Source organism: Suricata suricatta, chromosome X, assembly GCF_006229205.1.
Source record: "Suricata suricatta isolate VVHF042 chromosome X, meerkat_22Aug2017_6uvM2_HiC, whole genome shotgun sequence".
Classification (NCBI taxonomy): Eukaryota; Metazoa; Chordata; class Mammalia; order Carnivora; family Herpestidae; genus Suricata; species Suricata suricatta.
The window spans coordinates 33306757-33317456 of record NC_043717.1 but is presented as its reverse complement, the minus strand read 5'-3'; positions in this window follow the sequence as shown (position 1 = coordinate 33317456).

Genomic DNA, 10700 nt, shown 5'->3' with positions numbered 1-10700 from the left:
CACAGCTCAGTGACATTAAGTACTTTCACAGTGTGGTGCAACTGTCACCACCATCCATTCCAGAACTTTTTCATCTTACAAAATGGAAACTCTGTCCCCATTAAACACAAACTCTTCATTCTCCCTTCCCCACCCAGCCCCTGGTGGCCCCCATTCTATTTTCCGTCTCTATGGATTTGACTACTTTAAGTACCTAATATGAGTGAAATTATATAATATTTAACTCTTTGTGACTATTTCACCTAGCGTGTCTTCAAGGCTCATCCATGCTATAGCAAGTGAATTCAGAAGTAAAATCAGTGTTTTTTTAAATTTTTTTAATGTTTATTTATTTTTGATAGACAGAGACAGAGCACGAGCAGGGGAGGGGCAGAGAAAGAGAGAGAGACACAGAATCCAAAGCAGGCTCCAGGCTCTGAGCTGCCAGCACGGAGCCTGATGTGGGGCTCGAACCCACGAACCTTGAGATCATGACCTGAGCCGAAGTCAGACACTTAACCAACTGAGCCAGCCAGGAACCCCAACTTCAATGTTTTTAAAGTGTATTTATTTTTTAGTAATCTCTATACCCAATGTGGGACTCAAAGCCACAACCCTGAGATCAAGAGTCACACACTCCTCCAACAAATCCAGCCAGGCACCCCGTGAATTCAGTTTTACAATTCTCCAATTATTATATGATTTCGCAACGACCAGGGAGGACATCCCCCCCCACCATTCCATTCTGCTTGTATCTGAAGCAGAGCCGAACAGAGAGAGGAAAGGGGTGATGGGGATCCAGGAGGTGGCAGCAGAAAACAAAGGGTCCCCATGCTCCAACAGAGTTCTTGGGCACCCATTCTGGACCGTTCACTCAGGTTCCCAGATCGGGTGTTTAGCCTCTTGAAAGCTCCCCAATCTGGATAGTGAGCCCAGCAAGGAACAGTCCTGAGAGGTCTCCTGACACTGGGCATTGGAGTGCAAATGACAGTAGAAACAGACTCAAAGTCCTAGCTGTAATTCCAATACCGTCTGAGTGACCTTGGGCAAGTCACCTAACCTCTCTGAGCCTGGTCTGTAAAACTGGAAAGATAATGCAGGGTACCTTTTTTTTTTTAAAGTTTATTTATTTATTTTGAGAGATAGAGAGGTTACGAGGACAGAGAGAGAGAGAGAGAAAGAGAGAATCCCAAGCAGGTTCCATACTGTCAGCACAGAGTTCGACGCGGGGCTCGAACTCATGAACCGTGCTGAAGCGAAATGCTTAACTGACCGAGCCACCCAGGCACCCCAATACACTGTACCTTACAGGGTTGTTGAGGGGGATCTGATGAGATAATGCATATAAACCACTTGGTAAACTTTAAAGACTTGCACATGCCAGCTATGGGTTTTTTTTTATGCTTTTTAAAATTTTTTATGTTTTTTTTGAGAGACACAGAGAGACAGTGAGAGTAGAGGAGGGTCAGAGAGAGAGGGAGACCCAGAATCTGAAGCAGGCTCCAGGCTCTGAGCTAGCTGTCAGCACAGAGCCCAATGCGGGGCTCGAACCCACGAACTGTGAGATCATGACCTGAGCTGAAGCGGATGCTCAACCCACTGAGCCACCCAGGCGCCAGCTATGGGTATTTTTATTACCAGTACGAAGGCCACAATAGAGAACGCAGTAAGGCTCGCTATTCGCACTTCCTGGTGAGGATGTGAAGAATGGCTACGGCATGGTTCAGCGTTTGTCCTTGGATTTCATTCTCTTTTCTTTCTTCCTCCCTCTAACCCTTTGCCTTAAGAGGGGTTTCTGGTCCCATTCAGTCAATGCCATCAACCGCCACTACACTGCCAGTGTGAGAAAGAAATGGGCATCACGGAACTCACCCAGGGCATCAGCAAGCCCTGTGTGAGCTGTGCGGTGTGGCTGGTGCTCATAACGACAGGCAGAGGGGGCAGGGGCTTACCTTGGAGGAGCCCAGGGCGTAGAGCACGACCCACATGTAAGCAGACGTTTCCATCTTCCCTTTACCCCTTCAGGTCCACGCTATACCCTCTTCTTCCCTGTCCTGTACCCCAGGAAGCCGACCTTCTTCCCTCATCTCAGAGGGTTCCCCATCGTCTGCCTTCCCGTTGGCCAGTTCCAGCCAATGGACAAGCCCGTCAAGAGCCCAGAGGGCAGGAGGAGAATGACGAGGTGAGGTATTTCCCAATTTCCTCCCTATGAAGTCCACTTGGGCTGATTGACCCTTCCACTGAAAGTGTGTGCTTTTCTTTTCTTTCTTTCTTTCTGTCTCTTCCTTCCTTCCTTTCTTTCTCTCTCTCTCTCCCTTTCCTTCCTTCCTTCCTTCCTTCCTTCCTTCCTTCCTTCCTTCCTTCCTTCCTTCCTTCCTTCCTTCCTTTCTTTCTTTCTTTCTTTCTTTCTTTCTTTCTTTCTTTCTTTCTTTCTTTCTTTCTTTCTTTCTTTCTTCCTGAGAGAGGGGAGCAGAGAGAGAGGGAGAGAGAATCCCAAGTAGGCTCTACACTGTCTCGGGGCTCGAACCCATGAACCGTGAGATCATGACCTGAGCTGAAGAGTCAGACGCTTAACTGACCCAGGCACCCCTCTACTCCTTCTCTACTCACCCCTATCCCCCTGTGCAGTTCGGGTAATCACGACCTCCTCCTGTTCGTTTGGTCCCAAGGTGGTAACAACTCTGGTGCTGACGATTTCTGCTTCTTGGCTAACCCTGTGGTTGCCCTACACCCATATCTTTGTGGATGGACCCTTTGTACATAAATACTTCTCGCACTATCCTAATTGCTTCCTGTTGGGACCCTGCCTGATCCACGTGCCTGTTGTCAGGGTCATTCCAAGCAGGGTAATTGTCGCTGCCCAATGTCCCTCACCCCCCTCCTGCCTAGCTCTTCTCATTTTGGGTGTACTTGAAGGAAACAAAGGAGTTGGGCTACATCCAAGAAGATGAGAGCTGAGGGTGTGGGCACGTCCGGATGTTGGGAGAGACCCTGCGAGCTCTTTGGGTGAGATCCCCAACCTGGGTGTGTAGGGGGTGGTGGGGTGCAGAGAAGGGAGGGAAGCACGGAAAAATCTCTTTGTAGGAACGCTGTTTGTCTGTGGGTACACACCCCCTGCCCCTTGTGGCCTCCGGGGAGTTCTTTATGGGCCCCTATTAAAATGGAGTCAGATCCCACCAGTGTTTTTCAGTTCCAGGCAGATCCAAGGCCTTCGGCTTTTCTGGAACATCGAAATACGACAGCCACCACGTCCCCCTCTTCAAGAAACTGCTTGGGCCCCCTTCCCAAAGAGGCTGCTTCTTAGTCCCCTCTGAGGGGCCCGAGGGCACCAGCAACTCGCCTTGGCCACAGCTGATTGGGTAAGGGAGGGGCAGCTGACCCAACCAGACCCATTAGAGGCCCTCCCGCAAACGTGGCCTTGGGACATCCGTGGACTACTTGAACGCTATGCGCCAGGCACAGTCATGGGCTCAGGGGAGAGCAGAATGACCAGAGTGGGGAGGGTGGCCCTAGGCAGCCATCTTCCACCTGGGGCACAGAAGGAGCTGGAAAGGAAGAAGCTTTCTCGGAGGAAATCAGAGATCAGAGAGCTCAGAGCAGGAGAGAACTGAGCTGCCGAGGCGCCTGCTCGCTCCCCAGTTGCCGGTTCCCGTCCCCAGAGGCCAGGCCGCACTTCCTGTCCTTGAATCTCAGAGGTAGCCTCCTGTTCTTCCCATAAATTCTCCCTTTTTACTTGAGCTCTGCAAGTGGGCTTCTGTTTGATGCCGCTAGCCTGTCCCTGCCCGAGGTGCACCACGTGACACAATTAGCTCACGGTCCCCAAGGGGCAATTTATCCTTTCTGCAGACTGTCTGCCATAAATTTCCAATCTCCACCTGGTTTCCCCTTGCCGACCAGCGAGTGTCCTTCTGGGTTCACTTTTGTTCTCCCAGGCCGCCAATGAGCTCTTGTCACCGGATCTGATGGCCTCTCCGTGCCCCATCCCCTCTTGTCTTCTCACTGTTCCACATGGCTGACCGCCCCCTTCCTCCCCCACGCTCCATCCCACGTGGCTCCTTTGCCACCCCTCTCCCCTGTGCCTCTTCCTCCCTCTCCTGCTCTGCATTTGTCTCCCTGTCTGGCTTTCCCAGCGCTTCAAGTGCCCCGCTTTGCCCCATCAGCCTCTTCTCAACGTTCTTTCTGGCTCTCCTGGCCACACCCCTCCCGTACCGGGCTTTTTGGCATCACCCGTCTCCAGTCAGATACAGGTTTGCGCCTCAGTCTCCCGCTCCCTTCCAGCTGCTGCCAGCGTGGACGTGGGCACCCCCCTGACCCCTCCGACTCTGTGACCTCCGGAATGGCCTCCATATTTGCCTTCCCGGCCTGACCCTCTTCTCGTGTTCCCTAGTTTGGTTAATGAGGCAGAAAAGTTTCTGTGCCCTTCATCCGTGACTCTCGGAGCCGGGAAATTTTGGCAGGGAGTTTTGGCCATGCTCTGCATCTCTTTGCCAGGAAATACCCACCTTGGGCCTCACTCAAGTCATGATTCCAATTCCTTTGACTTTCTCCTTGCTCCTCACATTAGAATGAGTGATATGAGCTCCTTGGAGCTAAGGTGCTCCCCGTGTCTCACACTGAGGTCCAGCCTGAGGCCCGTGAAGGAAAGGAACCTCCATGTGGCCAGTGTATTATCCATATGGAGGACGCTGTTCTGTGGGCCTTGGCCCCCCTACTCCCAACCCTCCAGAGGGATTCATTACCTAGTGGGCATCAGTTAGAGACCTTCCATTCAGCCAACTGGGAGAGCAAGGCCAGCGTGAGTCTGTCAGCTCTCGGCCACAGGGAGGGCAGGCTGTGTGGAGTAGGAAGTCCCCCAATACCGACACAGTCAGTTCTGAGCTCAGCCCACTACCTTCACCTCACGATCGGAGATCTCAGATGGCAATTCACAAGACCACACCTCCCTCACTGGCACTGCCAGAATGACCCCAGTCCCCAGCGTCCACAACACAGGACCCGTGCCAAAGGACATGTGTTTCCTTGGGGTGTCTTGAAGTCAGGGAAATGCTGGCCACTGCCACCGATAGAGCCCCAGGGTGCAGTGGCTTACCACAGCAGGTTACTGATTGCTGACATGAAGTCCAAAACTGGGTGTTCCCGAATGAAGGGTGGCTCTCCTCTCTAGAAGTGGCTCAGGGACCCATGTGCCTTCCATCCTGTTGCTCTGATGGATTCATTTGTACCAAGGTGTGGAAGGGGAAGGAACACATGGGAGATTTCTATGGACCAGACCTGGATGTGACAGTCACCTTTTCTGTTCACACGCCATTGGCCAAAACAAGGTCACAGGGCCACACCTGGGAAACGTAAGCAAAACCAGTTAGGAAGGCAGCTAGCTCACTTCTGTCTGAGGGCCATTGGGTTCAAGGCGACATCGGCTGCTGCAGAGAGAGCCTCTGAGGAACTGGCGCACAGAACAGGACTATCTTGGTGGAAAGGCCTTGCGGAAAGAGGGTGGAGGGGCCCCCAGGAAGAAGCAGGGCTGGACCTCTGAGGAGGCTTCCCAAATCAGAAAGGTGTCTCTGAATGTGAGGTTACGATGTTCTCCTATTTCTACCCGATCACCTGACTCGTCCCTCAACTCTTGCTACACGTAGGCCCTTGCATAAGAGACCCTCCGAGTGTCAGGCTGGCCTGCTTTTGACACAGCTACTTGACTTTCAGCGAGGGCCAGTCACCCCAGTCCGGGTGCTGCTGTGTCCCATAGCAGGGCAGTGACTTGAGGAGACAGCCTCTAGGTTAAGAGACACAATGCAAGGCTCTGATGCTCACAACAAGAGACTCATCTGTAAAAAGAAGTAATGGATCAGATTATCAAGTGACTGTGTCGTCCAACTCAGTAACCACTCACCACGTGTGACTATTTACATTTAAGTTGATTAAAATCAAATTAAATACAAACTGTAGCCCCTCAGTCACACCAGCTACATTTCAAGTGCTTAATAGTGACATGTGTATGGTGGCCACTGTACTGGACAGCGAGATATGGAAGATTGCCATCATCGCAGAAAGTTCTATCTGAAAGGTGCCTCACGGCCCTGGCGGTCCATGACTTTATGAAAAACAACGCCCAGTAAAAATGTAACCTCTGGTGAGCCAGAGCACTAGACAGGGAGGAGGGAAATGAGACGGCGAGAGGAGAAACAGAGGAAGGCACAGAGGAAACATCTAGAAAGGAGAAATGCCCAGAAGCAAGACACAGGCCATCAGAGACACTGGGAGTTGTTTACAAGATCAGAAGAGACTCAGGCGTCTCAAGAAAAAGGGGTTTGGTTGCGAGGCAGCAGAGGTCTGGAACTGAATAGCTGGTGGGCTCTGAGGAAGTCCTAGGAATCTGTCTACCTCTCTCTTGTTCTGCTTCTCTCTGTTCACCAGCCATTCTCTGCGGCTCACAACTTAACCAGCCACAGGAAGACTGATACTGCCTTCTGTCCACGCGTCAGTGGCTCAGATTCTCTGTGCAGCTAAGTGAAACATTGCCCAGTAGGGAGAATGGGACTGGCCAACTTGTCTTTCCTCCCCAGGCCACACCATGGCCATGGCTCCCAGATCAGCCTCTGATTGGCTGGTCCTGGGTCAGGGGCCCTTTCTAGCCCAATCAGCTGCAGTCAGTGGAATGGTGTGGGATGGACCATATGAAAAAGACTATGGCTACCCAGAGGGCAGGACTAGAAGGGTGGACAGGTCCCCTAAGAGGGGAGCATGGGGGTGCAGACATAATGAAGCCTGGCTGGCCCAGGATAAAAGGGAACCCCACACCCATCCAAGGTGAGTAGATTAGGAGGCCCCTCCACCCTTCCTTCCCCTAACAGATATTGTGCACCTAACTACGAGTACCATTCCATACTCAGCAGAACGTGAAAGGCCCGAATGAAACAGAAATAGAAATAGTGTCGCCTCTCTAATCCAGGCTCTTCTAATTAGCTGTGTGACCTTGGGCAAATTACTTCACTTCTCTGTGCTTCGGTTTTGCCATCTGAAACGGTGGATAACAACAGGACCTCCTTCACGGGGTTGTAGTGAGCTGCTTGGAATAGTGGCGGGAGACGTAGTGAGCATTATGTAAATATGGCTATGATTATTATTAGCCTGCAGGAGTTTATGGTCCTGTGTGGACCGCAGATGAGTAAATCAAATTGTAATGACACGTGATGAGTGTGATAACCAAGGTGGGGAGAAACGTGCCTGTGTTCAATGGCTAAGCAGTCCTTTCAGGCTCATAAAGAAAAAGCAGCAGCCTCCTTGGCTCTACCCCAATCTCTGCTACCCAGAAGGATCCACTTTTGACTCTCTGATCTATTTATTTCTTCTCGTATTTACTTTCGTACTTCTAAAGAATGTGCTCGCGCTGTTATTTCTTGATCTATTAATCCGAGACATGATCCATCTGTTATGGGTTGAAATCTGTCCTTCAAAAGATGCTGAAGTCCTAAGCACCCCCCCACTCCTCCACCCACCCCCGCTTCGTATTTGCGAATGTGACCTTGTTTGGAAACAGGGCCTTTGCAAGGTGATCAAGGTAAGATGAGGTCATCGGGGTGGGCCCTAATCCAATATGACTGATGCCCTTAGGAAAAGGGGAAATTCAGACCCAGACACAGACACGCACGCAGGGAGAACACCACAGGAAGACTGAAATTATGCCTGCCACAAGCCAAGGAGTACCAGAAGCTGGGAAAGAAGCCTGGAACAGATCCTTCCCTCGTGTCTTCCGAGGGAGCACGGCCCCGCCGACACCTCCGTCACAGACTTCCAGCTTCCAGAACTACGAGACAGTACATCCCTGATGTTTAAACCACCAGTCTGTGGAGCCTTATTATGGAAGCCCTAGAAAACAAACCCATCACTGACGGCTTGAAAATCAAATTTGACTCCCTGTCTCCAAACCTGTACTGTCTCTTGCCTCTATTACCCTAGTAAAATTATATCACGATTTTTTTTTTTGTTAAATCAATATACAGTGTTTATAAGTATGTAAATGTATTCATTGCCATGTCGTGTTGTATGCTTGGAATACGTGTCCTTTACACAGTTCTGTTTTCCTTAAAGTTAATATTTATCTCTCGCCCTCTTTTGGTTTGTTTAGCTTCTGGATGCATTCAGATACCCACCCCCTCCTCCTAGCTTCTTTGCTTTCATTCTTTGCGACCCTGTCCCCAAATCGTGCATGTTCCCGATTTGGTCGGCCTGGGTTCCGCTCCGGGCCTGTGGCCCAGCGACTGCCCTGGGATCTCTGCTCAGCATCCAGGTGAGAATTCTTGCCTGTCTCCACTACCGGGAGCTCCATGCTGTCCATGTCTATCATCGTTATTTCTCTCGTAGTTGTCCACTGCTGCATAACAAATCACCCCAATGCTTAGTGGCTTAAGATGACGGTAGTCACTGAACTCCCTTTCCAGCATGGCATCCTTGCTGTCAACTGAGGACGGTGTCCTCAGCCCCGTGTCTTCGATCTCCCCAGAAAGTGAACCCCTAGTCTCCGACAGGGCAGGGGATATGGATGGGCGCAAGGTCACCTGGCTGGGAGAGGTGGAAGGGTCTAGCTGCTTCTTTCTTTTTTTCTTTTGTTTTTTGAGAGAGAGATGGAGCACTAGTGAAGGAGAAGGGCAGAAAGAGAGAGAGAGAGAGAGAGAGAGAGAGAGAGAGAGAGAGAGAGAGAGAGAGAATCTCAAGCAAGCTCCACACTTAGCGTGGAGCCTGACATGGAGCTCCATCCCGTGGGAAGACCCTGGGACCCTGACCTGAGCCGACATCTAGAGTCAGATGCTCAACCGATCGTGCCGCACGGCACCTCTTGAACAGACACGCCAACAGCCCTGTTTTCAGCCCATCTGTACCGTCTGCAGTACGTAGGGCCTCTGATGCCTTAGTCTTTCTTGGGTTCTACTGTCTGAATCACCTTGATTCTTGCAGGTTCTATGTCCATAGGCACTGAGCTTCCAGCATTTTCTGGTCTGCTAAGTCAGTTACCTTTTGTCCATTTGCTTTCTGGCTTTTAAGATGTTGATGACGTCTCTCTTTTCTTTTTTTAAGTTTACTTATTTTGAGAGAGCGAGCACCAGTTGGGGAGGGGCAGAAAGAGAGGGAAAATTCCACGCAGGCTCCATGCTGTCAGCACAGAGCCTGACATGGGGCTCAAACCCATGAATCATGAGACCATGACCTGAGCCAAGATCAAGAGTCAGACGCTCAACTGACTGAGCCACCCAGGTACCCCGATAACATTTTTCACTGGCTATATTTTCTTCTCTCTCTCTTTTTGTTCCTGTGGATTTATATCTTAAAAAAAAAAAAGTCCTGTTACTGTCATTTTCCTAGTGGTTTGAGGAGAGACAGTGGAGGTGTGCGAGTGTGCGCAGTAATTCCATGGTTGATTGGAAGTCACCTACTCATTTTTCTCATTCAATTAATGTCGAGTGCTCCAGCAAAAAAACCTTGTCCTGTATTTTGTAGGCAATGTCTCCACAATAAATACTTACAGATTTCTGCTGAATCTCAAACTGGTGGGATGACGGTGGTGAAACGGTCACCAACCCTCTCTAGGATCCCTTCACCCTAACGTCTCTTGCCCTTGGTTGGGAAAAGTTCCCTGATTCCTACCTCTGCCTTAGCATTCAGGGCCCCGGGAGAGTCATTTGCTCAGTGACTCATTCACTCATGCCTTTGTTTCTTTGTGTTTTGTTTTGTTCTTAAACTAAGCTTTACACCCAACATGGGGCTTGAACTCAAGACCCTGAGATCAAGAGTCACATGCTCTACTGACTGAACCAGCCAGGTGCCCCTTAGGCCTTTGTTTTTAGTACTTCATTTCCTGTCGGCTTAAAGATATGAACAAGCATCCAGGACCTCCCTGAGCAGCCATGAATAGGTGGGTGGGGAGCCCCTTCTTGGAGAGGCATTTGGTTGCGGACCTGCATGTGCCTGTGGTGGGCGGGTTATATGAAGGGGGGAGGTAATTCAAGTTGAGAGGGATGGGGGAAGGGAGAGGGATAGGCCAGAGAAAGTAGAGAGACTGAATCAGAACAGGGTGTTCTTAGCCCGCTTTTTAAAAAAATGTATTTCTTTATTTTGAGAGAGACAGAGCATGTGAACAAGGGTCCTGTAGAGAGAGAGGGAGACAGAATTTCAGGCAGGTTCCACACTGTCAGCTCCAAGCCCAATGTGGGGCTCGAACTCACAAACTGTGAGATCATGACCTGAGCCGAAACCAAGAATCGGACGCTTAACCAACTGAGCCATCCAGGCGCCCCTGTAGCCAGTGTTTTGCTTACAAGGAGGAAGCAGTGGAGAAAACAACAAAGGTGGAGCCACTGACCATGAACACAGCCTTGGCTTCTGCCACTGACTGTGAAGGGCTGAGGCACCCGGAGGAGGGTTAGTGAGTGGTCCAAGGCCTTCTGGCTGCTGTGCTCAAGGGCAGCCCGGGTGGGGGCAGGGGGCTGAGTTCAGGGACCCGGTGCCAGCAAAAGGCTCCTTTTGAGAATCCAGCTTGAAATCCACAGTACCACTGGAACCTGGCTCCCTGGGCTAATGAAAGCCCAGCACTTACTTTCTACTCATGCACCAGGATGTGTGAGTGTGGTGGGGGGATGGTGGGGTGGTGGTAAACAGGTCATTTTTTTTTCCTTTTCATTTTTCTCTTGGAGTGCACAGATCTTCAACGTGCTTGAATGGCTCAGTCG